This window comes from Pogona vitticeps, chromosome 4 (assembly GCF_051106095.1).
Source record: "Pogona vitticeps strain Pit_001003342236 chromosome 4, PviZW2.1, whole genome shotgun sequence".
NCBI classification, from domain to species: domain Eukaryota; kingdom Metazoa; phylum Chordata; class Lepidosauria; order Squamata; family Agamidae; genus Pogona; species Pogona vitticeps.
The window spans coordinates 121,525,851-121,553,233 of NC_135786.1; the positions used below are offsets into that span (position 1 = coordinate 121,525,851).

At 40.0% G+C, this 27,383-nt stretch overlaps 1 protein-coding gene and 1 long non-coding RNA gene across 11 annotated transcripts in view; one reads left to right on the plus strand and one right to left on the minus strand.

Moving 5' to 3' along the window:
• The window catches only part of TNR (tenascin R), a 618,967-nt gene that overhangs the window by 309,209 nt on the left and 282,375 nt on the right, over positions 1-27,383 (plus strand). For all 10 annotated transcript variants that reach the window (XM_072998215.2, XM_072998216.2, XM_072998217.2 and 7 more), the window contains one exon: positions 3,862-3,962. The gene's annotated coding sequence lies outside the window, so the exon portion shown is untranslated. The remainder of the gene's footprint in view (positions 1-3,861; positions 3,963-27,383) is intronic.
• On the minus strand, positions 6,647-26,455 carry LOC140706765 (uncharacterized). Its single transcript, XR_012086613.2, has 2 exons — positions 19,465-26,455; positions 6,647-16,691 (listed from the first exon to the last, which is right to left on the minus strand). It is a non-coding gene; the product is annotated as an uncharacterized LOC140706765 (long non-coding RNA).

Below are 27,383 nucleotides of genomic sequence, written 5' to 3' on the forward strand. Positions count from 1 at the left end.
TGCTGTGTGATTGCATAAATTGCTCCAGTGTGGGGTGGTTCTTCTTACATTTCATTGGTGAGGTGTAAAAGTGAGTGTGATCTGTAAGTGACCATCCATCCTATTTTGAGTGAAAAAAGCACTTTGTTTTTGTTTTTATTTTATTTAAAAAAACATTTCTATTATAGTGCTGTATCACATAAGCACCATGCTACTTACCAAAAAAACAACCTTTTAAAAAGGAGAAATGTAGCGCTAAAATATGAGACTCTGTATCCCTTCCATTTTTGTGCATAAAAACCCAGCATTAATGCCCATCTGCAAGCACATGGAAGCATGCTGTTTCCCAACCAGCTGACATTACAGAAGGGAAGGCAAGAAGTGGGGAGGTAGAAGGAGAGGGGCACATTGTGACCACACAGATCAAAATGGAGCAATCTAATGCCAACATCTCATTGACTGGATGACAACTACAGGGGTTGCTGGAACGATGTTCCTGCGAACAGAAGGAGCAATCTAATCAAGCCCTACAATTCCATACTGTTCCAAAGCAACCTGGCTAGATTGCTCCATGTCGCCAATGTAGGCCACTGTATACCTGACAGTTATGTCCCTGCATCAAATTTGCATGTGTTTACTGTCTGTTTGTTGAGGGAGAGATGGCTGTTGCAGTGTCTTCTTGCTGCTGCTGCTGCTGCTGTTTCCTGGTGCCTCTGGCCAACACCTTTCTGGAGAATGACAAAATATTCTACTTGTAATTTCACGCTTTCCTATCTCTCACAGTTCAGCAGCAGCAACTGATGGCCTCTCACATCTGGTGTGATTAAAAGCCATAACCATCAGAACAGCTGCTGTTTTAGAGTTAAAGCCTCCTTTCCCCTCTTCCAGTTACCCTATCCCCAAGCAAATTCTGAGCTGTGATTAAGACCTGCAGTAGCCTTGAAAAAAATCCCACATTAATTCAAGGACTAAGCTTGCAATGTAAAGTGTTCCCATCTGGCAAATTCAATCAGAATACCAGAAAACAGAGACTACCACTGTTAAAAAGGGATTTATATGTTGCTGCTTCCCAGGTAGAAATGTTCCCAAAAATAGCCTTACCATGGTGGGTTGGACTATTTTCCTCTTTTGAATCCGGCTATCTTTTTATTTTTCTCAGTGCTGTCAAAATCCCACAAGTAAAAGAAAGCAAAGACCATTTGCCTCCCTTGTAAGGGCATTTTACAGTTTCATCCTTTCGTGTTTGGCAATGCCTCTGGGACCCAAGTGGGAAGCAATTAGCTTCTTAGTGGTGTAATAGGATCTGTTCTATCTCTGGGCTTGTGTAGGAATGTAATATCAAACACAATTCACTTCGACAAGATCCAGTGTGCTGTAGGGTTTGGTAATTAATGGGTGCCTATGTTCAGGGTGCAACAGAAGATGGTTCATGTATGTGCTTGTGGGATCCAGGTGCTAAGTAGCAATAGTGGGGGATGGTGGGTTATTTTCATACCAACTCCTCTTTTTTAAAAAAATGAAATATAAGGCAGAAGTCTACTGAAGGTCTGAGGCTATTTGAAAATGTGATGAATTGATGTTAAGCATTAGCAGTCCTCAGGGTCTGATCTGAAGCTTCAGGAGTATCGTCTGTTCCTTCTCAGAGTTTGCAGGGAAAACAGCATTTTATCTGGATCAGGGTAGGGCACAGGCTACTTTCTGCTCAGTTTCAGAACATTTAGCTCCCCGCTCAAGTCCCTCAGACTGAGAGCAGCTAGAGCTCCTAAGGTATTATTTAAAAAGTAATTTTTAACTGTTGCAATTTTAAACTCATTAGTTGCAAATACTTCTTGTCTGTTCTGAAAAATAAGATACAGCATATGGTACACAGTGCCAAGGAAGTGCCATGAAGTTAGGTGTGAACATTTATTTCTTGGATTGAATGTTTACTCCTGGTTCTTGTTGCCCATCAGAGTTTGCAGCTTTCCTATCACATTGTTTGGTGTATTTCACCAGAGAATGTGGCCTTTCGGGTGTTGCTGAATGTTACTGTCTGCACTTCTCATCACTGGCTGTACTTATTGACAAGAACTGTATCATCTGTCCCACTCGGGCATTAGGAGACCTTGGCCTGCCATACAGAGCCACACATGCCTCACCAGGTGGCATGTTTGACCTCTCAGCCTCTATCTCATCTCACACTCCTAACCATCAGAAGCCTGGAAACTCAGCCCAGTAAGTCATAACTGCAGTGCTTTGATGGAAGCCAAGCCCTATGAAGAAAGACTGAAAGATCTGGCCATGTTTAGACTTGAGAAAATAAGTTTAAGGAGAGATAGGATAGTACTCTTCAAATATTGAAAGACTGTTATGCAGAGGAAAGGCAGGATCTGCTCAATCATCAGAGAGTGCAGTACATTTAATAAGTGGCTCAAGCTACAAGAAGCCAGATTTCAGTTGAATACCAGGAAAAACATCTCAACTCTTAGAGCAGCGCTACAATTGAACCAATTACCTTGGGAGGTGGTGATTACAACCATCTGTTAGATATACAGGAGGACCCCATGTCCATGGGGGATAGGTTCCAAGCCCCCCGGCAGTTGCCTTAAACTGCAAATAGTAGCGAATCCATTAAAGACAGCAAGAGACTGTTATTAAATTAAATTTGAAACCAATTCTTTCATTGCCCAACTTCAATGTTCCCCATCAAGTGTTGCTAAGTTTAAGAGGAGAAAAGGATAAGTGTATTTAAAAGCTGGAAGAAGAAATAATGAGGTTGGAAGGGATTTATATAAAAGATAGAGATGTATAAAAAAAATATCAGAAATACAAGCAAAAAGGAAATAATTGCAAAATATTAAAATGGAAAAATTCTGTGGAATCTAATTTATTTGAAAAGAGTTTTTTATTCTTAGTAATAAGAATTCATGAATGCTGACTATAGCAACAAAAAAAGCTAAGAGTTGGGGTAGTTAAAGATGATAGTTAAAGTTAAAGATGAAATGGCTAAAAATGTATTTTAATGAAGGCTTTATTAGAAGTGTTTTGGAAATTATTTTTAAAATTATATATGGAATCAATAAAAAATTATAAATTCAGTAAGTTTTAAAGAAAACATATACAAAATGTTCTACAGATGGTACATGACACCAGATAAGTTATCAAAAATGTATGAAGGTACATCAAATGTACAAGCACCAGAAAAACTTCAACAAAAAAGAGGAAAGTTTGAAACTCAACAAAACTTGGCTCCCAGCTCTCAAAAATACAGCATGCAAAAGGTCACGAACTCTACCCAACCACAAGGTCAAGGGGATCACTACCATCAACCACAGTGACAGATAATCTCCTTATCACAACAATACACCCACAACAAAACACACTAATCACCCATCCACAGATAACAATACACCCACAACAATACACACTAATCATCCCATCTCACAGCCATAAATACTCCACGTCCTAGCCAAACTACACCAGCGCACAGTTTGTTGTCCTCTGAAGATGCCGGCCACAGAGACTGGCGAAACATTAGGAAAAACCACCTTCAGAACACGGCCAAGAAGCCTGAAAAACCCACAACCATTAGATCCCGGCCGTGAAAGCCTTCGCAAATACATTACACATAACCCAGTTTGACAGTGACATGTCACAAATTCATTTCTTACCATCCAAATCAATCTGTTAAGCCACTCACTGTGAATAAATGAAAAGTGAGTTCAAAAACTAAAATTTGTCATTTATACTTTCACTGAAGGTTGTGTGAGTGGAGAAAAAATTAGCTTTGTCAGGTTCTTCCAGCTGTTACAGTGAAGATGAAAAAAACTTTTTGTAATATAGAAAATGTGTTCATTTATAATAGAAAGATTTAATCTGTTCTTGACTCTTTATTCTCTCTAGGTGGCTCAGGAGTGTTGACTAGATAAAGAGGCTGTTTGCTTTGTGGAACTGAATCAAGAAGCGTGCCACAGAAGTGAACATCAAACAATCTGCTTCAGCAGGTACCGGACCTTCTTCATTTTGTTTCTCATTCTGGCAGTGTGTAGTGACTTGCCATTTTAGTTCAGTGGGAAGCTGTGTCCAAGCTGAAGTGAATGTGCTTCTCCATAATGCCGCCCTTTTAATACCAAACCTAGAAAAAGATACCACCATTTTAAACAGCAAGTTTCTTATCTTTTTAGTGCTTTTGTATGCTGGAGTATCATGAAGCCAGATGGACAAAACCTGCGCAGCTAGTGACCCAGTGCATGACAATATTAGTATTGTCCAGTGAAGATATTGTGCTGGCTGAGAAAATCAACATTCTACGAGGCAAATCTAAAAATGGGGGAAGCCCAAACAAAACATTATTACTTTGAAACTTCAGATCAGCACCACGTTTGGCACAGTAGGAATAAACAGTATGAAGTTGCTCTGTGCCAAATGTGTTTTGTTAAATAGTTTTAATGTTATGATTATACGTATATATACATGATATACGTGTACACGTGCCCCCCCAAGACACCAGTGTCCTTTTTTCCCCACCAGATTTAAAATATATCAAATCAATTGAACAAACCAATCTCACTGAGACTGAAAGAGAATAGTTGATCCCGGCCACTTTTTTTATGTGGAAGAAGTAAAGGCAACAGGGGGTAAAATAGTGATCCTCAAAGAAGGGCTTTCAAGAGGGTAATACAGTGACTTTCATAAAAACTGCATGAAAGAAACTTACTAGTATGAATGTTCCGAAGTTAGAAACACTGCTGCAGCTTGTGAGTCAGGAAGGGAGATCTGAAATTTTGAGCCTGTCAGTCAGGACACAATTAGCTGATTCTCAGGAGGAGAACCTTTTAAATCCTTCCTGGCTAAATAGGAATTTATGGCTAGCAAAAGGGTTCTGTGTCTGCTTGTAAAAATATTTTTTTTTCAAAAACATATTTTAAAAAGAATAGAAAACTCACTTGTTCAAGCTGTGAAATTACTTACTACCATTTCGAGTTATGACCAGCTCCGGCCACAAAATGTTGCTTCTACTTACAACCGGAGCTTCCACTTACGAACAGAAAAAGGCAGGGGGAAAAGGTGGGAAATTCAAATTGCTAACTTTAGGTGGTGAAAGGGGCTGCTTCTTTGTAGCTCTTTCGCCCTGATGTGAGTGCAATCGAGGAGAGACTGCCTGGCTTCTGCTTCTGCTTCTCAGTGAGCGTGTGTGTGTTTGCAGGGAGGCTTGGGACTGCCTGTTAGGTAAGGTAAGGTGCTGTTTTCTGCTTTTAAAAACTGTTCTGGGTGTTTTTGCAGCATGGTTTTAGGCTGGGGGGTTAAGTTTCTGTGCTGTGATGGGTCTTGGGGGTTGTTTGTTTTTGGGTCTGCCCATTTCCGATGGATCTTGGGGGGTTTGGTTGTTTTTTGGGTTTTTTCCCCATTTCTGATAGGTCCTGCATGCTTCCTTGCTTTTTCCTTTGTTTTCTTTGCATTTCCGACCTTGTCCCTTTGTTCTCTGTGCATTTCAAATCTGCTCCATTTGTTTTCTGTACATTTGCAATGGGCCCTGCATGCTTCCCTTGCTTTTTCCTTTGTTTTCTTTGCATTTCTGACCTTGTCCCTCTGTTCTCTGTGCATTTCTAATCTGCTCCATTTGTTTTCTGTGCATTTGCAATGGGTCTTGCACGCTTTATTGCTTTTCTCTCCCCCCCCCCTTCGGCTGGAAGGGATTAATCACGTTTCTAATGAGTTTTGCAGTAATTTTTGGGGGGTGATTTTTTTTTTTTTGGCTGGAACAGATTAATTGTATTTCAATGCATTCCTATGGGAAATGGTGCTTCGACTTATGAGCACTTCGACTTATGTCCATGTTTTGGAACGGATTATGGTCGTAAGTTGAAACACCACTGTACTGAGTTTTGTTTTGTGGCAGGGAATCATCTTACTTGATGTTAGCACAGCTTTGGTAACCATGTGGTGTCATGGTTTCAACCTTTCCACGCATCTTGTCACTGTACAATTGACTGGTAATTTAAAAACCTTCAAAGATGTTATGTGCCATCAAGTCACTTCTGATGTGTGGTGACTACAGTGGTGCCTTGACTTACAAATGCCTTGACCTACGAACATTTTGACTTACAAACAGCTCCATTTGCAAAATTTTGCTTTGACTTGAAAAACGGAGCTTTCACTTACAAACGAAAAAAGACAGGCGAAAAGAACAGGAAATTTAAATGTACTAACCGTTGGTGGTGAAGAGGCTGCTTCTATGTAGTTCTTTCGCCCCAACAGTTCAGGAAAGGGATGCGGTGGTGGGGGTGGCCCAGTGTCGGGAGGCTTGAGCCTGGGCTATGGGAGTGAGCAGCGGGGACAAACCCAGCACCAGGAGTTAGAGCCTGGCTGGGAGGCCATTTGGATTTCCTGCCATTGGCCCATGGAGGGTGGCAAGGAGCGCTGAGGATCAACGTGGCTGCCTCAGCAAGCAGCTGCTGGTGCTGGTTCCAGAGCTGGAGCCGGCATCGGGCACCAGCAGCGACATCGGTCCATGGAGGGTAGTGAGGAGTGAGTGGGAGGCAAGCCGGGAGGCGAGCAGCCAAAGCACCCCAGCCAAGCTCAAGCCTCCTAGCCATGGCTCTCACAGCAGCAGTGGAAGCCCAGGAGGCTTCGGAGGCTTCAGACCGGTAAGGTGCTGCTTTTAAAAAATGTTTTGGGTGGGTGGCTCTTCTTTTGTTGGTGGGGGGGATTGAAGGTCAATTTTGTTTTTTGGTGATTTTTTTTCTTTTTGCAGTCCCAGCATGGGACTTGCTCTGTTTGTTTTTATTTTTTATTTTATTTTTTTGAAATGCTGGAACGGATTAATCCCATTCCCATGCATTTCAATGGGAAATGGTGCTTTGACTTACAAATGTTTTGATTTACGAACATCTTCTGGGACGGATTAAGGTCTTAAGTCAAAAATGTCATTAACAGCTCTGCTCAGATCTTCAAGCCAAGAGCATGTTATGTTAGGTTGTTCTCTCATCCTACTACTCTCCCCTTCTTACCAATATTGTCTTTTCCAGTAAATTCTGTTGAGGTCTTGTAAACTAACAACTGTGGCTTCCTTTATTGAGACAATCTGTCTCATGTTAGGTCTTCTCTTTGCGCCCACTTTTCCCAGCAATATTGTCTTTTCTGGTCAGTTCTGTATTTTCATTATATGTACATGGTAAGGTAGCCTCAGTTGACTCATTTTTGCTCAAGAGGTTCAGGCTTGGCTTGACTGAGCACCCACTTTTATGCCTTTCTAGTGGTCTGTGGTATCTGCACAGCTTTCCTCCAATGCCACATTTCAAATGAGTTGATTTTTGTTCCTCTCTTTCTTGAGTCTTTCATATAGTACGGATGATTTTGATCTTGGTTTCCAGTGACATTCTTTGCTAACTCCAGCCTTTTGCTTTTTTTTTAATCTTTATTTCAATAGGTGAGGGGACATATTTTGGGAAACATGCACATAAAAACAAAGCTGTTCATAGAACTTTTGGTTTGCTATAGCTTCTCTTGCTCAGATTGCCTAACCTAAGAAAAGTGTTTGGAAATTGGAACATAGCTTTCTCTTCTGCATTCTGTGGAGCAGGCAGGACAACATTAGTTTACCCAAGAGGTTAAAGAGTGTGTGTGCTTCTCTGTTGTACATGTTGTACATACTCATACCTTTGTTTCATCATTTCATGAAGTCCAAAACAGCCTTTCAAAATATTTTGGCACGGCAGGACCCATGGCCCCATCCAAACAGTTCTTGCTTCTGCCTTCACACAGTAACTGTAGTACAGATCATGTGCTGATCTTCTGGAATCCTCTATCATTGGACAATTTTATATGAGGGACATTTCTGATTGAATTTGTATATTGTGTATGTATATTTAAACTCCCATTTTAAAAAGCCAGAATATTCAATTCAATTCTTGGACTACAGCTCTCAAAAATCCTGGCCAGCACAGCTAGTGGTGAAGGTTTCTCGGAGTTTTAGTTCCAGAACATTTGGGGGACCCAAAGTTAGGAACTGCTGCTGTAGACCATTTTGATTGCTGCCATTGGTGTTGTCAACATTCAGGCTACCCTTTGCTATGTAAAGTTTCGTATCCTTTCTACTGCTGGTAATACAAACATGATATTGTGCAGCAATATCGTGCCATTTCCTAGCATTTTGAATCATGGGTACAATATCCCACATTCATAAAATTGAGATTTCATGACTGTGTAGAAAGTTCTTTTCTTCATAGGTTTTCCTGCCCAGCTGTTCAATCAAACACATAAACCCATGAGTAGTGACAGGCCAAGAGACTGTAAGAGGTCTCTTTGAGATGCTGGGATGTGGGCAGCTGCCACACCCTGATGTCACTTGTAATGTTGAGTTTTGCTGTGGTAACGTTGGGTGCAGGAAGCCTCTGCTCTGCTGACATTTGGAAGCAATAGCACAAACAATATTGTTTTTAACAAGGTACCTGAGGAAGCTGCTTATTACGTGACTGGCAATAAAAGCATATTATTATGCTCACTCATGCTGTGGAGAAGTATGCTTTATTCCTGCATTACCTGATCTCTGATGGGCTGGCACAAATCATTTTTTGAATTATTTACTAACCTAAGTGAACATTTCCAGGGCTTCAAAAGCCTATCATAAAACACAGTCACATCCCTACAGTGCTCACCATAACTCTTTGTGGGGTGGAAGAAGAAACAAAGTTGAGCTTTCTTTTAATTTCCAAGGTTTCCAGATGTTCTATATTTCTTTTTCCTCCTTTGTGAGTTGCCCGCTGTGGATATGATGAACGGCTGAGACTGTGCAAAACTCTTCTTCTAAGCCTGAGTTATTCTGCTGGTGTGCTTTGCTCTTTTAAACATTCCTCCCTGATCCCCAGAGAAACTTAGCTTTAATTTATCATTTAAAGAAGTTTCCGTGCCAGAACCCAGGAGGGTGCAACATTTGTACATTTATATTAGAGTCAGTGCTCATATTTCACCTCAGTCACAGACCAGAGGGGCATTTGCTCCAGGCATTAGCTCTGTGTGAAGCAGGCAGGTGGGTATACCTGGCATCCATGATTTAGCATTTTTGTTAGGGCACAGAGACATCTGGTGTAGGGCAAGTCAGCAATAGGCAGAGAAAAGAGGTGGGGTGTTAATGAGCTTCTTTCTTTCTTCATTCGTATCAAAGCATTGCACAATTTAAAATTATGGATATATATGAAATATTGGTAAAATTAAAAACAGCAAAACATTGAGTGATGTTAGTTCAGTGTACTGCCTATGAATATTGTGGGCCTAATGAAAATATTACCTCAACCACAACCCATGAGGTTGCCAAACTCTTAGCTACTTTTTTTTCCACAATCTGTGCCCCCCCACCCACTACAATATGTAGGTAATGTTGGTCCACCGTGTAGGAGTTTACTGAGATACGAAGCATTTTCCTGTACACTTCATAAAAGCCATCTGTCAATACAGCCCGTTAAACTGAAAACGTAGCCACGGTTTGTTCTTCAGCTGTATGGCATGTGGAGGTAGTTCTTTCAAAAACTTTGGGGCATTTGAGATGGGTACCAAGCTCAGCTTCCCCTCACCCCTCACCAGCCCCCCCCAACACTTTGTAGCATGACAGTCTCACTCTCAGTAAGGAGGAAAAATGGGATTTTTAAGGACTTGTCTCTTGCTGGATTGGATTTCACACCCCAGGACTGAGGGTGTCTGTGATATCACAAAGATTTCCTGCAAACCTCACCCACTTTAGAGTGATCTGCAGAGGGACATTGATTCTGTCAAATCCTGCAGAACATGACCCATTCTCATCTGGTTCCATTACAATCCATGTTAGAGAAGCTCTTTGGATTAAAAAGACTGGCATGGTGTGGAATGTATATTTATTTCCCAACTATTATCTTTATTACATTTATATCCATTACATTTATATTCAGAATTTATATTCCACTGAGTATCTGTGTGCTACCACAAGGAGACCTGCCTTTTATTTTGACAACAACCTGTGAAATTAGGCTGAGAGAGTGTGAATGGTCCAAGGGTTTCGCAACCATAGAACTCTGCTTCTGGCAAGCATGAGGAATGTGTAGCCTTGCAGAGTCCAAATACTACTTGACTACCACTCCTGTCAGCCCAACAGACTGGGATGGTGGGAGTCCAGCAGCAGCTGGAGGGGCTGCACTTTTGCCTATGCCCATCTCTGCTGTAGTTCTAAGTTACAAAATGTAGACGGTTTCCATTATAGTTCAATTTTTAAGCGGAATCTGTAATAGCATCTAAATTAAATGTATATAAATTATTTGTTTTCTGATTTCTTGGTGAACAAAAAGACCTGAATTCTTGTAAAATATATATCTAGACACATTAAATCTCTCTCACACAAGAGAGATTAAAATATAAAATCCACATGATTAATTAAAGAATGGAAAAATATATCCAGACTCGTACCCCAGCAACAGTATACAAAAACAATGTGCCACGTTAAGTTTATGTTATAAATTCTCCTTTTAAAGAGCATTTTAGATACCGTCCTCTGCCTCAAATGAACTAGAAGCCCATACAGCAGGTGTTTTCTTTCTACAAGAAGATTCATAACTGTTGTCTAATTTGTGTTTAAAAAAAACTTGCCTGTTTCAACAATAAATACAACACCAAATACAGCAAATCCCACCCCCACCAATTTGATACACACTTCACTGGGAGTTAGTCCTATCAAAGTCTGTGGGGCTTGATAAAAGTAAACATTATAGTGACAAAACCCAAAAGTTATTTATTGGTATGTTATAAATGTATTTATGCCTTTATTACTATGGAAAGTGAATAAATACAAGGAACTTTATTTATTTATTTATTTATTTATACCTTGCCTTCTTCCTTGAAAAGGAGCCAAGCTGGCTTACGACATTGAAAGACAATATTTAAAGCTATGAACAATAAGTATAAAGAGGCAGCTTACGTCATTAAAAGACAATATTAATGCTAAGAACAATAAGTATGCAAACACTAAAAAGAAAAAAAGGACCAAATGCCACTCCGAGAAATGGAAAACAGAAGCGGTATGAAAAATCTAGCCAAAGCAGTAGTGCTTAACTATCCATCATTAAAGGCCTCTCCTGATGATCTTAACACCCAAGCCAGCTCATAATGGGAGATACAGTCCTTGAGGTAGCTTGGACCCAGTAACTCATTACTGTACTTCCAAGGCATGACCCACTTACTGAAGTGCATGCAAGGAGTTTTCTTCCGGTTTTCACAATAGGTTAAATTCATTGTTTGCTGTTCTGGGGTATTGTGCTAAAGGGTGGTAGGTAGGTAGGCAGAGAGAGAGAGAGAGAGAGAGAGAGAGAGGGAGGGAGAGAGGGAGGGAGGGAGGGAGAGAGGGAGGGAGGGAGAGGGAGGGAGAGAAAATTCTGCTATGGATTTTGAAAGCTATATTGACGAGTAGAAAAGAATAGTGCCAGTGGGGGCTGGATGTCTTTGGATAGAGTACAGGGTAGAGAGACCCAATCAGCACTACAGGATTATGGTACCATCACATCCACTAGTATGTCATTGGATTCAATGACATAAAGGCACAGGGCATATTTGAAAAAAATGCACTGGTTTGAAAATTTACCACAAAAATAATGGAGTATATTTGGAAAAGCATGCCTTGTGTTAGGACTGAAATAGTGATCTTTTGGTAGCAGAGTAAATCAACATGCAACAAAGCAATTCTAAAAATGGGGGCATCCCAAACAGAATGTTTTAATGTTTAAACTGAGATTCAAATCAGCACAAAATTTGGTACAAATGTGGCAGATAGCCTGCTGCTGCTCTGTGCCAAATTTTGGGAAGTTTGAACAAAGAGGTTTCAAGTTATGATATTTTTTTTAAAGTGAAACTGTTCCCCCATTCAGAAATATGTGACCTTAAATGTCCACATGTTTAAAATAGTTCATATAAATTGAAAATACAAATCTTGTTTCTCTTGACAGAGAATGGTTGGCCCCACTCACTTTTTAAATTTGGAAATAATTTAGCCAGTAGGGGCTGAAATACTGCTCCTTAGAAAAGGCCTTTTAAATAGAGAAGCAGTGATTTCTTATCACACTGAACAGACTTATCAGTAAGAACTTTGCAAAGCAGATACATGATTGCAGCTTCAAGGAGAGGGAAGGGAGATTTTTGGAGGGGAGGGAAAGGTCACAGAAAGAGTCAAAAGGGGTTTTCTTTAACGAGCCAAAAACAAACAAACAAAAAATAGGCTTGCTTTAAAGAAAATAATGGAGTGACAGTCTTCCAGAAAGGGGAACATTTTGCCATGTATCTCTAGGGAATTAGCATATGATTTTCTAAGGCATATTCAAAGTATTTCTGCATTACAAAAGCACAGAGCAGTTGTCTTTGCTAGTCTTGAGTACTTTCAGTAGTCATTCTCTCAGCTCCTGATCTGGTGCAGTCTGAACCTTTGAGCCTATCAGGACCCAGTTAGCTTACTTTGAAGAAGAGAACCTTTTAACTCCTTCCTGGCCAAAAAGGGATTTGTGCTTGCGAAGGTATTCAGTGTCTCATTGTAAAAATATTTTAAAATATATTTTAAAATAATAGGTAAAGGTAAAGGTTTAATAGAGAACAAATATTCAGAAGGTCACTTGTTTAAGCTGGAAAATTATTGTTTTTTACTTTGTGGTTGAGGATGTTCTTATTGAATGTTAGCAGTGCTGATGACCTGTCATAGACTCAACCATTCCACGCCATCTTGTCAATATACAATTGTTTGGCAATTTTAAAAAACATCTCCAAAGATTTTAAAAGGTAAAGGTTCCCCTTGACATTTAGTCCAGTCGTGTCTGACCCCACGGCGCGGTGCTCATCCCCATTTCCAAGCCATAGAGCCAGCGTTTGTCCAAAGACAGTTTCCGTGGTCTTGTAGCCAGCACGACTAGACATGGAAAGCCATTGTGGTGCACCATACCCCCTAAGGGGCATGTTGCACTCAGTCAGAGAGTCTGACAGGTCCCTTACCTACTACCTTTGTGCTGGAGCAAGTCCCAGGACCTCAGCAGTGCGTAACGTAAGCCCTTTGAACAAGTCTGACCTTAAAAGAACACTTTACTCTTAACCAGTACTTTGCAAGTACAGACACATGGGCTTTGTGGTTACTTAGAACTCACTAAAGCTCAGTTAGATAGGACTCTTAAAAATAGCTAGTTTGTGGCCCTCTCCACCTCCTGGATTTAGCCAGACCCTGCTGTTCAAGAGACCAGTCCTTTTATAGAATTTTTATAATTAATTTTTATTAGACAAATAGAGTTTCATTAGAACCAGTTTATATTGCACAAGCATTAGCACCTAGAACTTATTCAAAGATCATTGCGATTAAATAAAATAACTATTTCCCATTAAAAATGATAAACACTAATAAGCTAACTAAGGTGGGCTATAATGGGCCAGCCTCACCTCTTTCTTTCTCTTTTACTTACATCCTCTCTCAATCAAGTTCCTTTATCTCCCATCATCATGGAATTGAAATCCAGATCAGAACAACAATGAATCATTGAACCACTTTCACATAACCCATCGTCCATTTTCTATCTTCTCTTAACTCTTCCCTTCTTCTTGACACTTCTAGCTGTTAACCAATTAGCCTCAAGAGGCTGTACCATCTTCCTCCTTCCCTTATTCCCATGAGAGTCCAGATGTTTATCTCTTCTCCAATTAATATGAAATGTTGAGTCTTCCACGGGCCTCTCAATTTCATCATTATCTTGAACCAGGCTGTATCAGTCCTCGGGAAAACACTCTCATGGCACTTAGAAAAACACATTCCAATGTCTCTCAAATCATCCTCACACAACCTGTCTGACTCCATTTTACATTTCTCTGACTACATCCCCATCATCATGACAGCCGTTACCTTCCTACCGAGGTGGTACCTATTTATCTACTCGCATTTTTACATGCTTTCGAACTGCTAGGATGGCAGAAGCTGGGACAAGTGACAGGAGCTCACTCCGTCACGTGGATTCGATCTTACGACTGCTGGTCTTCTGATCTTGCAGCATAGAGGCTTCTGTGGTTTAACCCGCAGCGCCACCATGTCCCAAAGATGTTACATGCCATCAGACCATTTCTACTGTGGTAACTATATGAGTCAAAGACCTCCAAATGATTATATCATTTAGAACTCTGCTCAGATATTGCAAAACCAATCTCATGTTAGATTGTTCTTTCTTCTATGACTTCCTTTAATTAGTGTGGCAGGACCAAGAGAAAGGCCTTCCTTGATTATCTTAATGCCCAGGCAGGCTCATAGAGGAGATCCAGTCTTGGACTCGTTTAGGGCTTTATAGGTTAAAACCAGCACTTTGAATTGTTCCCAGAAATGGATCAATAGCCAGTGGAGCTGCTGTAACGTGGGGTTATATGATTCTTGTAATTCTTCAGTTAGCAACCTGGCTGCCATCTTCTGGACCCGCTGAAGACTATGACCTTTCGGACAAATGTGAAATGCAAGTGGAGGGGACAGGATTGCAGCTCGAGATTAATAAACAAATAGTCAAGGAATAAATTAGTACTTTGAATGAGTTCAGTTCCCCAAGGTTGGATGAACTGCATCCAAGGATGAAGCTCAAGCTGCAGGAACCCATATTTTGGCTAAATATCAAATAGCAGCCTGAATGTTGACAACAATAATGGCAGCAGTCAAGATGGTCTACAGAATACCATCATGTGTTCACCACCGTTCACAAAGAGACACCAATCAAGAGAAAATATCAGACACTGACTCCTTTCTTCATTAGTTAATCACTTGTCATCTAAATGCAATGCAACTATCATGGCTGGTTTTTTGATAAGTGAGAATGTAGGGGCACAAGAGAGTATTCTGTAGACCAGCCATTCTCAACCTTTTTTTGAAAATGGCCGTAAACACAATATGAAAGAAATTTAGACTGACTCAGGATTTTGTAAGTTGCATAATGATTAATGAACCTTAAAAGATGGTGTGTGAATAATTGTTTCTAGTCTGTGGAATGTGCCAGGAGCCCCTGGGGGCATATTCCCTATTGAGAATGGCTGCTGTAGACCATCTTAACTGCTGCCAATGGTGTTGTCAACATACAGGCTTCCTTTGGCATTTTTTTTTTTCTGCTGCCAATGTGGGCTTGGTATTGTGCAGGAATAATCAGGCCATTTCCTCGTAGTTTGAATCCTGGATACAGAAACACAATATTCCACATTCATGAACCAGAGTTTTATTGAAGAATTGAATAGTTATGGTAGCACATGGTAATGTGTCAGACATGTGCTATTAAAATTGCTAATAAAACTCAAGAGTGTTGAAGACATTTATCATTTCAATCAGAGAAAATTACTAGCATGGATGTCAATGAAAAGAAGAGTATTATCATGTGGGAGCAGCTGGTTCTAATCATAGAGATAATGAGGAAATTGGATGGTCACAGTTCCATTGCTGAAAACAGCTGTTGATTAGACCAGTGGCATTGTAATGCTGAGATGGTGGGTGCTTCGTGTGCAACTGGGAAGGAAGCTGGTGGTGATGGAGTACAGATTACTATGAAAAGACTAGTCTCAGGGGTTGTAAAATTTGTAGTTTAGAGAAGAATAAGGATAAAGGAAACATAATGGAGATAACTATGACCATAATTAGAGGTGACAATAATGGTGGGCAGTGGTGAAGGTAATAACAGTGAGCAGGAAAGGATTATTGATATGGAAAGAACACCAAAAGGGACCAGTGTGATGCAAATAATATGCCCTGTCATTTCCAATACTGATCCCCATGCACCAGGAGTGTAACTTACAGAACCACTATGGAGAAACACAGCCCTAGTGATGAAAGCAGGTAATACTGCAATGAGGAAATAATTACAGATATGAATGGCATTCTTCAAACCATCTTATAAGGTAGGGATAGGAGGTGGATTTGAATATACCAGAGTTGTAATGAGATGGCTGTTGAAATGAGGGTTATCCCCTTCACATACAGAAAGATAGAGATTTACAAGAAAGGTAGAGACAGCAAAATGGTAATGGTTATAATTAGGGCTGTAAGAGAGTAGTGATAAAGATAATGGGACTGTAATTGTGGTGAGGTGATGATTGTAAATGAGGAGGTGAGGATAACGACTGCACAAGAGATGATAAGGAAGATAATGGATTGTAAGGCAGTTGTTAAGGGTAATGGAGTTGGGATGCAGGAGGTAATGGAATTACAATGAGAGGATGACAGCCTGCAGTTCTATTAGGAAAAATAGTTGTTCTAATAAAAAGGGTAGAGGAGGAGATATCAGCATTACAATACTTCCCCTGTAAAGACAACTACTAGGGCAATGTGAATATATGGTTGTAATGGTGTGGTTTCAAGCAAACATGGCAATAGAGTCTGTATTGATTTAAGTATCAACAGGTACAGGTAAAAGTACAAATCAAAAATTTCCCAAATGAATGAAAACTGAAGCACAATTTCTCTTCTGAACTAAAACAAGAGTCAACAGGTCACCCTTGCACCTGAAAAACACTTTCTTTGAAAAGGTGTAGACACTTAACTATACATGCACTGACAGGAGATTATGCCATATCTTTTTTTCAAAAGTCCTTGATTTGGCCATGTTTTTCAAATGAAAGATGATAATCCTTAGACACAGATGCCAGCAGTAAGTTCCTGTGAGGGAGACAGATTCGGCAGCATCTCCACATTAGTTGTGACTTAATAATCCAGTCACACCTGAGAAATTCCACAGCAGCTAATAAGAAAGGGGACAAGGTGAAAACAATAAATTATGCAGAAATACAATAACAGCCCCTCCCCCAAATCATTCAACAGTGTAGTAATTTGGACTTAGAACAACATTTGGCATTTCATAGCACACAAGGGAAAGAAGTTCCAACAGAAGGGCTAATACAGATGAGACAAAAGTCCCACCCCCACCAAATCATTGCACTCCTTCCTGGTTCATCACAAAGGAGACTGGGGTTTACTATGACTTGCATCCAAATTGTACTGTGAAAAGTCATGTCTTTGAAAACCTATCGTTTTGGGAAAATCTTGAAAATCTATGAGGGGTGTGTGGAGTGAAAGGTGGGATTAAAAACATCTGACTGGGAGCCTCTGACGTAGAAAGGAATTTTTCATTGCAAGCACCATAGTACTAAACCAAATACAGTACTTTGAATGAAATAAATGCCCCCAGCAATTATTTTGAAATCGCAGAGAAAGGCATGGGGAAATGCACTGAAGATTTTGGATAAAGGCTGCCATCATATGGATTGTGGGAAAAGTACTAAACCCAATAAAGCAGAACTCAGTACTCTTACAGGTATTTTTGCCCCATCTGGAAGTGTCCTAAGTGTATTCCAAAACCAACCAAATTCACAAGGAACAAAATGAGATCTTGGGCTCTGCTAATGGACAAAGTTTGGTTACTGTGGGTATAGTTGTATTTGATGAGATGTTTTCATGTTCTCTCTCCCACAGATACAATTAGTGGACATCATGATTTTCCACAAGCTTTTTATTAGGCACGTGCACGGTCTTAAGACAAATGTGGAAAAACACACGAGAATTAAAGGCATTTGTATAATTCTGGATAACAGGACGGAACAAAAACTCAATATTCACTCCTGGGGCGGAGTAACAACTCATTGCATTGTTTGTATCACATTCAGCATTTGCAAGGTTTTAAAAAAGCATTTTGAAAAGGTGAACCAAAAATAACATCATGGACTGAGCTGCTTGCAACAAAGGGGAAGGCAAGTAACAACTGAACCTCTCAATAAAATCGAAGATCAACCCAGACACTCCAACCATTGAGGTGCGAGGGAGGGCTGGTGGAACATGTCTGATTCTGGAATGTGTCTCTTGGGGAAAAGCTGTGAACAGCAGACAAACACCTGTAGGGGAAGACTTGTGAGTAACATATTATAACAAGCAGGCCCTATCTTTTTAAGAAACAGGTTTACATGGACATTCTTTCCCCTTTGTAAATAGGCTGGACTCCTTAGAAATTCAATTAGAGGTGGTTAAGATATGTTCATTTGCTTTTTACCATGCATCCAGGGTAAGAATTTTAAAATATTTTTGTCTTACTTTTACTTGTTCAGTAGAATACAGACTTTCTTTGGACATATCATTGCATCCTTCCTGTAATTGTACTTCCATCCAAGAAAGCACTACAACATACTCTTAGACACCCTATTTCCCTGTGTTACATCACCAATGATGTAGAATAGCCGAAATGAAACAGAGGCTTTGATAATGTCATTGTCTACAAATAGAAGATTTGCATACTCATATCTACAGTTACATAATTGTTACTTTAAAAATCTCATAGCACCTTCAAGACTATCTAGTTTTATTCTTCACAGGCTTCTGGGTGTCCAGAAAACTTACAAAAAATAAAACTAGTTAGTCTTAAACGTGCTGCTACTAGATAATCTTTACTAGTCCAGTTCAGTTGATCCAAGGATGCATCATGATACCCATGTACCGATTTTGAGGGTAAAGAATTGATATGTGGCCTCAATTTTCTTGCTTTAAATTATATAGCTTTAATATAACTTCTTGCCTTAAACCAATAGGTTTTGACTTGTTAAGAATATGTGTGTTGAGGTTCAGCACTGAGGTTTGTTTGTTTATTTATTAGATTTATATACCGCCCATCTAGAACATGTCTACTCTGGGCAGTTTACATATAACTTAAAAATAAACTAAGGTAAAATCCAAGTTAATCACAGAGTCCAAGATGGGGAAAGGAAGAGAAGAAGAAGAAGAAAAAGAAAGAGCAAAGAAGAAGAAGGAGAAGGAGAAGAAGAGGGGAGATAGGCTAGGTAGTGGCTATAAGGAAGGCCTGCCTGTATAGCCAGTCTTCAGGTTAGTCTTGAAGGCCCTCAGCGAGGGAGCCAGGCCTCTATAGGTAAGTTGTTCCATAGGTGAGAGGCCACTACCAAGAAGGCCTGATTTTTAGTTTTTTCCCATCGGACCTCTCTTGACGTTAGGCCCCTCAGCCGCCCAGCCTGACAGGAATGGGTGATATGGGTAGAACTGGGTGGAAGAAGGCGCTCTGTCAGGTATCGAGGGCCTAAACGGTTAAGGGCTTTGTATGTAAAGGTTAGGATATTGAAATCAATGCGGAAGCAGGTAGGTAGCGAGTGTAAGGCAGCCAAAGTGGGGGAAATATGGTGAAATCTTTTCATCCCTGTTAATAGCCTTGCTGCTGTGTTCTGGACCATCTGGAGCTTCCGCATCATTCTCAAAGAAAGTCCCACGTAGACAGCGTTACAGCAGTCTATTCTTGAGACTACAAGCGCATGGACCAGTGTAGTAAGCACCCCCACATCTAGATAGGGATGCAGCTGAGCGATCCGCCAAAGATGTAAGTGGGCAGACCTAACCACAGATGCTACCTGGGTCTCCATGGTAAGTGCCAGGTCAAGATGGACTCCCAGACTGCAAACCAAATTCTTTGTGGTGAGAATCACCCCCCCCAAAAAAAAGAGAGGGACATCAGGGCCACCCACCTGCAGGATCTCCATCTTGTCCAGGTTCAGCCTTAGTCCATTTGACTGCATCCATTGCAGAACAGCCTCCAGGCAGAGCCTAAGGGACAGAACTGCATCCACTGCAGATGGAAAAAGGAGATGTAGAGCTATATGTCATCAGCATATTGGTGACACAAAGCTCCATATCCCCGGATGCCCCCCCAACACTCTCATATATATGTTAAACAGCATTGGGGAGATGATTGAACCTTGCGGGACCCCACAATTGAGGGACCACGGGGTTGATACATTCTCCCCAAGAGAATGTATACCTACACCGGATTGGCTTGTTAGAATAATGCGGTATAGAATGGGCTCTGCCATTTTAGGACACAGGTGAGATAAATCATTTTGTATGATAAATCTTTTAAAGTCCAGGAATGTGGGCAGTTAGCATAGTCAAGTCAAAAATGTCTAACCCCAGGCTTTGCCTGCTATGCTAGTTTTCTGTCTGCAGGCTTGGCAATTTGGCTGATCAGCAGTTTGAAAAAACAATACAGTACCTTCTACCAAGGAGACCATTTGTTTTTACTATGCAACAGCATATCATTTTATGATGCTTTTGACAACTACCAAAAGTGTACGTTTGTTGCAGATGTTTGAATAAAAATGAATTGTCATGAAACTTTTTACTTTTAAAGTTTGCTGAACCCATAGTGCTATTTTGAGCAGCAGAAGGAAGAATCTATTGCTCACAATACTTTTTTTGTGAAACAAATATTTAAATATTTGAACTTACCCAAGTTTTTCTGATTCTCACAGAGTTATCTAAGAATTAATATATCAATGTGCAAAGGGTATGATGTTTTGCACACATAGTTGAGGGGGTAGGTGGATGTTCTGTTAAATGCACAAAGTGTGAAATAAGAAGGGAAGATAAGTGCTAAAAATAAAGGGAATTAAGAGAATCTGGAAAAAATATACAGTAGATTATTGCTGTTTCCTCTGAAAGACATTTTATCACCAGAATTCTATTTTTGGTTATTCTAGTCACAGACTGAAAATGAAAAACAATTTTGCAATGGAAGTATGAACTCAGAATAACCTATTGCATACTCAGAAGACAAACACAGGAAAATTCTTTCCCTTGAGAATGGACAATTACAAACTTGCTGTTCCAGGAAAAGTGGCAGAAGTTGGAGCAAATTCATGTGACAAATTATTCCCCCTCCTTACCCACAAAAAGCCTTTATAGCACAAAAGGGAAAATATTCCCAAATGCAACAGGTATGGACACGCAAAAGCCATGTTAGTCATTCATAGCAAAAAAGATAAAGAACTTGGTAGTATCTTAAAGAACTTGGTAGTGCCTTAAAGACTGAGGCTACAAATAGATGTGATAGCCCATGATTAACAAAGGAAATCCTTAAACAATGTAAGCTCCACAGGACATAGGAGGAGCTTTTTCCTTATTGGGGAGATTGCAAATTAGCTTGCTGTATTTTGTGTCTTCAACATGTAAGCATGGGATTCCTTTGGACACTGATTCACATACCCAAAAAATGTGTCCATCAGCCCTCTGGAATATTAACATGCTTTCAGCTGTATGTCTAATTCTCTTCCTATTGGAGAATTGGTTAATGCCCCTTATATTTAGCAGAATATATAGCTATAAACAAAAACTGCACAGAGAAGTGTGAGAGAATAGCTTTAGCAGCTCATCCCTTTTCCACAGTTACTTGCACTTTATATGTTAAAAATCACTCTGGAAACTTTTTAAATGGAAAGGGAATCTTTACTTACAGTTGCAATCAGTAGATACTGTCAGAAGAATAAAAAGAAAAAGGAAAGGTGACTCTGAACCGTAAGGGAGACAGATCCTCCATGCTGGCCACATAGTCAAAGATGAGGACAGGGAAAAGACTAACAAAACAAAGGAAGTTAAGCAAACAAACAGGAAGAAGGGAGAAGCAAGCCAGAGGTAGGAAAAAAGAACTTTACCAATAGTTTAGTGGGAAAGAAGAATCCCTTTAGGTCCTAATATCCCCAACAACAACAACAACTGTTTCCCAGTGTTATAAACCATGCAAGATCGTTACTATTTCAACAGTTTCCCACTGAAGGAATTTTAATTCACATATCCTTTTGTGGGCTGCCACTCATTTTATCAGTTGCATGGAGTGCTACATGCATAGGCAAATATTTATACATATGCTTGTGGGAGTGGAGCAGAGAAAAGAAGATACTAGAATTATAAAAGGTAGAAACATTGTTCTATAAGTGTCTGTTTAACAAGGCTGACAAAAATATACCTGTTTTCATGCCATCTGGAGAGTACTTTCATATTTCCTTAGCTGATATTACAAGGATAACTGGGGTACTGTAATAGTATGGTAATACAGTGGTGTCCCGCTTGATGACGATAATCCATTCCAGGAAAATCGCTGTTAAGCGATATCGTAGTCAAGCAAAAAAAACAAACAAACCTATTGGAATGCATTGAAAACTGGTCAATGTGTTCCAATAGGGAAATACCTCATCATCCAGTGAAGATTGCCCATAGAGAACCGCCGATCAGCTGCTAGAAATTGCTGTAATGCGAAGGTTCCCTTTGGAAACCAGCCATTTTGAGAAGGGAGGGAAGCCATTTTGCCGATGGAAGCTATTTTGCGGAGCCGGAAAAATCATCATTAAGCGAACAAACAGTTCGTGAAGCAGGCTCCTGATGAGCGTGAAGCAAAAAACCCCATTAGAACCATCGTTTTGCGATCACAATAGCGATCGCAAAAAAGTCCTCGTTAAGCGATTTCTACGTCATGCGGGGTAAGCGTATAGCGGCACACCACTGTAGTTCTATTCTGCTGGCTGGATAACTCTGTGGTTTAGGTATCTGGCTGCAGAGCCAGAGGTTGAGACTTAGATTCTTCACTGTGCCTCCTGTGAGTAGAGCTATCCTGTGTGGCCTTGGGCAAGCTGCACAATCCCAAGGTGCCCTCAGAAGGGAATGGCAAACCACTTCTGAGTACTCTCTACCTTGAAAAGCCTGAAATGGGTCACCAGAAGTCAGAAGTGACATGATGGCACGTGATTATTATAGAGCCATATTCAGGCATTATTATGTGAAAGTTCACAAAAGAGGGAACTGCACAAGCCCTGCCACCTCCCACTGCAGTTTTCTCACCCTTCTATAAGTCAAGGGCCATGACTAAAGTAGAGGTTCTTCACTCTCTCTGGACATTCTCCAAATCAGTTGGAACCCTGATTTTCCATGGACGGCATACATTTGCCCTCTTCAGACTCATCATTTGACATGTACTGTATAGCACAATGACTGAACTTATGACAAAAGTGTTTGAGTGCCTTCTTTTTCTCATGTAGCTTCCTAAATTCAACACCAGAATTTAATCCCCTAAATTTAATTTAATCACCATCAATTGGTTTAAGTTCAGAGTAAAAGGCATTGAGCAAAATATTTATAAAATGACAAGACAACTCCCCATCAGTTATTTTATGAGCATTTATATTGTATAAAAGACCCAAACGTGGACAATAGTCCAAAGTCAGCTTTCTACTATCTCTGCTGATCCTTGTTCCTTTAAAGGCTATAGTTCCATTCATTGGCTGGATGTATGAGGAAGGAAAACAAGGAGAACTTGGCCCCATCACCTCTCTTATTGTATTGTTCTCATGAAGCAACAGGCCCAAAGAGGGATCACTTGTTGATCAGTGAATGCTTTCCACACAAGGTGGAACATGGGGGAATCAATATTCTGGCCTGCACAGAAAGCTTTGATTGCTTTGAGTCCTTTTAAGGCAAAAGGCAGGGTAATCAATCAGTCAGTCAGTCAATCTCCCAACAAGGCAGAGCTAGCTCCTCCTGCTTTACATGTTTGCCTCAACTGGAATATCAATGTTTATATAAAATATTGGCTAATTTTACCAGGTCCTTTACTGAACAATAAGCAACAGCTTGGAGTAATGGAGCTCTTAGCAGAATTCACATAGCTTAGGTTCTTAGTTCACTTAGAACATTGATTAATATCATGAGAAAGCATAGCTTTAGAGTGTACAAAATAATATAAACACTTGCCTCGGGTGAATTTAAAGACAGGCATTTATATCTTATATTCTTGCAAGAAGTGCTATGAACAGGCAGAGCATCTAATGCTGAGAAATAAAAGTCCATCTTTGGCTTACTGTCAGACCTGAGAGCCTGGATACAAGTCATCAACATTTGAGTATTTGAGAGAAAAAGCCCTGGAAGAGAAAGGTTTTGAAAGCCCCTCCTTTTCACCTGCACCAGACTGCAGCTTTGGGGAGGAGGGGATGAAAATATTTTAAGAGAATGGCTTGGCCCTTCCTCTGAGTAGCACGCATAATGTGAGGTTGTCTCAAGAGTTTCTATGGGGATATGTCTGTCTGAACTCCGAGGAAGAAGAGAGGAGACCAAGTACGTCACCCATGGCAGTTTTTCAGAAAATAGGAAGAACTACATAAGTTGAGGGGGGGGGGGAAGGCCTACAGTGGGTCTTGACTTGAGAACTTAATCCGTATTGGAAGGCGGTTCTCAAGTCAAAAAGTTCTCAGGTCAAATCTGCATTTCCCATAGGAATGCATTGAAAACCATTTGATCCGTATCTGCTCTTTTCCGTCCATAGAAACTAATGGGAAGCTGCTATTCTGCCTTCGACCACTAGAGGGGGATATTTTGTTTCTTTTTTTCTTAGGTCAAGAAAGGTTCAGGGAAGGCAGGGAAAATACAGTCCAGGCAGTCCAGGACCAGGCAGTCCAAAGACTGTCTCCCAATCCACTCTCTAAATGCTGGGAGGAGTGAGGAAGCAGACAGGCACCCTTTTCACTGGCCAACAGTTAACTGAAAGTTCAAATTTTGCACTTTCCCTGCCTCCCACGTGTTTTTTTTAGTTCTTAACTCAAATCTAAGTATGTAAGTCAAGTCAATATTTTCCTATGAGAGCGGTTCTTAAGTCAAAATGTTCTTAACTCGAGCCGTTCTTAAGTCAAGACCCCACTGTATCTAGTTAGGGTTGCCAGATACATGGGTACCAAAAGGAGGACATAGAAAGACAAAAAAAGAGGAGGACGTATTGAATGTTTCATTTGAATCATTCTGGATTAAACCCGCAATCAATACAATTTTATTACAATAGCTGCCAATAAATGTCTCTTAGTAAACCGACCAAGAAACAATCATGTTAAAAATTAAATAAATATTATATCACCAACAAAGTTAAAAGAGAGCAACTGGCATTATTAGGCTGACAGCTTGCACAAAAATATATTCCTTTAAATATACAATCTCCCTGCTTAGACTCTCCAGAAGTTGCTGCACAGTCCCCCATTAGCAGATTTTGGGGGGGAAAAACTTTATTTACTTTAATGTTGTCATAGTAGGTGTTGGATTTCAACACCATCTGGAAGGCCACAGGTTCCCAAGCTCTGAAAGGCACCTTTCTCTTCAGAACCACTCCTCTGGTTCATGACAGATGCTGTTGAAGGAGGAAGACCAACTCTAAAGAGCGCCGCTGCGCCTCCCCATTTATTACCTGACCTGAGCAATTGGTATCAGCCTCCTTCTTAGCAATTGGGGAGATGATGAACGAAACAGGAACCCTGTGATCACAGGACTTCTGCCCATGAAAAAAGAGACTACGGTGTGATTCCGTGATGGGTTCACTTCCACCCTTACAAAACAATTCTTTGTTACATTGTCCCCTTAGTTCCATACTGTGACGATCACCTCTATGAAGCACCTACTTTTTGTGCCCTCACAAAGGTTCCAGTCTTTGTTTCCCTCACTGCCACCAGTGGATTACCTCTATCCACAATATAAAAGACGTTTGTCCAAACACTTGTCAGGTAAATGCAAACAGAACATATTTATTGAAGTAGCAAAGTTAATGATAATCACAGATGTTATTCAGTTGTTCATTGCACACAAACAAATCATTCACAGGTCTCTGTATACATTCTTTCTTCTTGCCATATAATTAATTACCACCTTCTATCTATTTATCTTAACCAGCTTAGCTCTATTAATATCTGTTCCTTCTCTCTTTGACTTTCCGTCTCTGACTGACTCTTGACTGACTGACCTCCTCTCAGGCTCCACCTTTTAACCTTTCTCTCGGCTCTGTCTCTCCACCACTTTTACATAGAACATGGATAATACATGATAGGGTTAGAGAAAATTCAAAATAATAAGTAGAGGAACAAGAATTAGTAGTAAGATAGCAGGCCGACATCAGAACATTGGAGCTTCAATGGACCAACGGGGAAGAAGATTTTATATATTGAAATGAGGGATTTGGGTGGAATATGTTGGATTGGGAAAGGGTGGGGTATAATTTTTTTATTAAGGGTTATATTCACTTTAAGGGGCCAAAAGGGGGAACTCGAGACAATTAAATATGATTAAAACTCTTAGAATCTCAACATTGAATCTTAAAGGCCTGGGGAATATTATAACAAGGAAAAGAATAGAGGGGCTGCTAAATAAAGATAAAACAGATATAGTATTTTTACAAGAGACCCATCAATCAAAAGAAGAAGCAAATGAACTCAAATTAGGATGGTCAGGGATTTATGAGAAAACCTTTGGAACTTCACGGTTGAGAGGAGTTGCAATGATTATTGCTAGGAATTGTGAATTTAAGGTGGAAATCTAAAAAAGACAATAATGGCAGATATATGATGGTAAAGGTAAAGGTTCCCCTTAACATTTAGTCTAGTTGTGTCCGACTCTAGGGCGCGGTGCTCATCCCTGTTTCCAAGCCATAGAGCCAGCATTTGTCCAAAGACAGTTTCTGTGGTCACATGGCCAGCGCGACTAGACACGGAACGCTGTGATGGTACAAGATACAATGGGAAAAGAGGAATATACTTTAATTAATGTGTAATATTTTCCAAATGATAACCAAGTCAGTTTTTACAAAGAAGTGTGTGGTAATCACCTGTATGAAGCACCTACTTTTTGTGCCCTCACAAAGGTTCCAGTCTTTGTTTCCCTCACTGCCACACAAACAAATCATTCACAGGTCTCTGTATACATTCTTTCTTCTTGCCATATAATTAATTACCACCTTCTCTATCTATTTATCTTAACCAGTCTCTAACTCAATCTCTATCCCTTCTGACTCTGACTAACTTACTCCTGACTGACTCTTGACTCCTCCTCTCAGGCTCCACCTTTTAACCTCTGTCTCTGCTCCGCCTCTTCACCACATTAGCATAGTCATGAATAATAAATGACTTATTTTGCATAACAAGGGGGAACGCTACAAAGTGCTTAAAGAAATGAGAAATATAAGGAAGGGATATGTAACAATGGTGGGAGATTTCAACATGGTATTAGATAAAGGGAAAGATAAATTCAACCAAACTAGAGATGACATAAATAATGTTACTGTTTTAAAGAGAATGATAGGGAAAACTGACTTGAGAGATATATGGAGAAAGATTGAGTGGAAAAAATACTGTTTGCTCCTTAGTTCAAATCAATTATTATAGAATTGATTGCATATTTATATCTAAGGATATCAGTGGTCAATACAGAAGTATGAATCATAAAGGTAACTGACCATGCCCTAATGAAGATGGATATTAATATCAGAAATGATTACAAGGAAGCTGGAAGCTGGAGGATGGATATAAATATTTTTCAACAAAAAGATATTGTGGATAAAATAATGAAAGAAATTATGGTGATATGGGCAATTAATGAACAAGAGAATTGTAGTAAAGGTATTATGTACGATATTATGAATTTTATTATGAAGGGAATAAGCATTAGGGAATAATATAAACTGAAAAAGCAGCAAGACAAACATATGAAGGAGAGTGAAGAAGAAATATGGGAGATGAAATCAGGATACATAAGGAATATATAAGACATAAGGAAAACTTTTAGTGGCTCTGCTAGCAATGAAAAAGGGTATTAG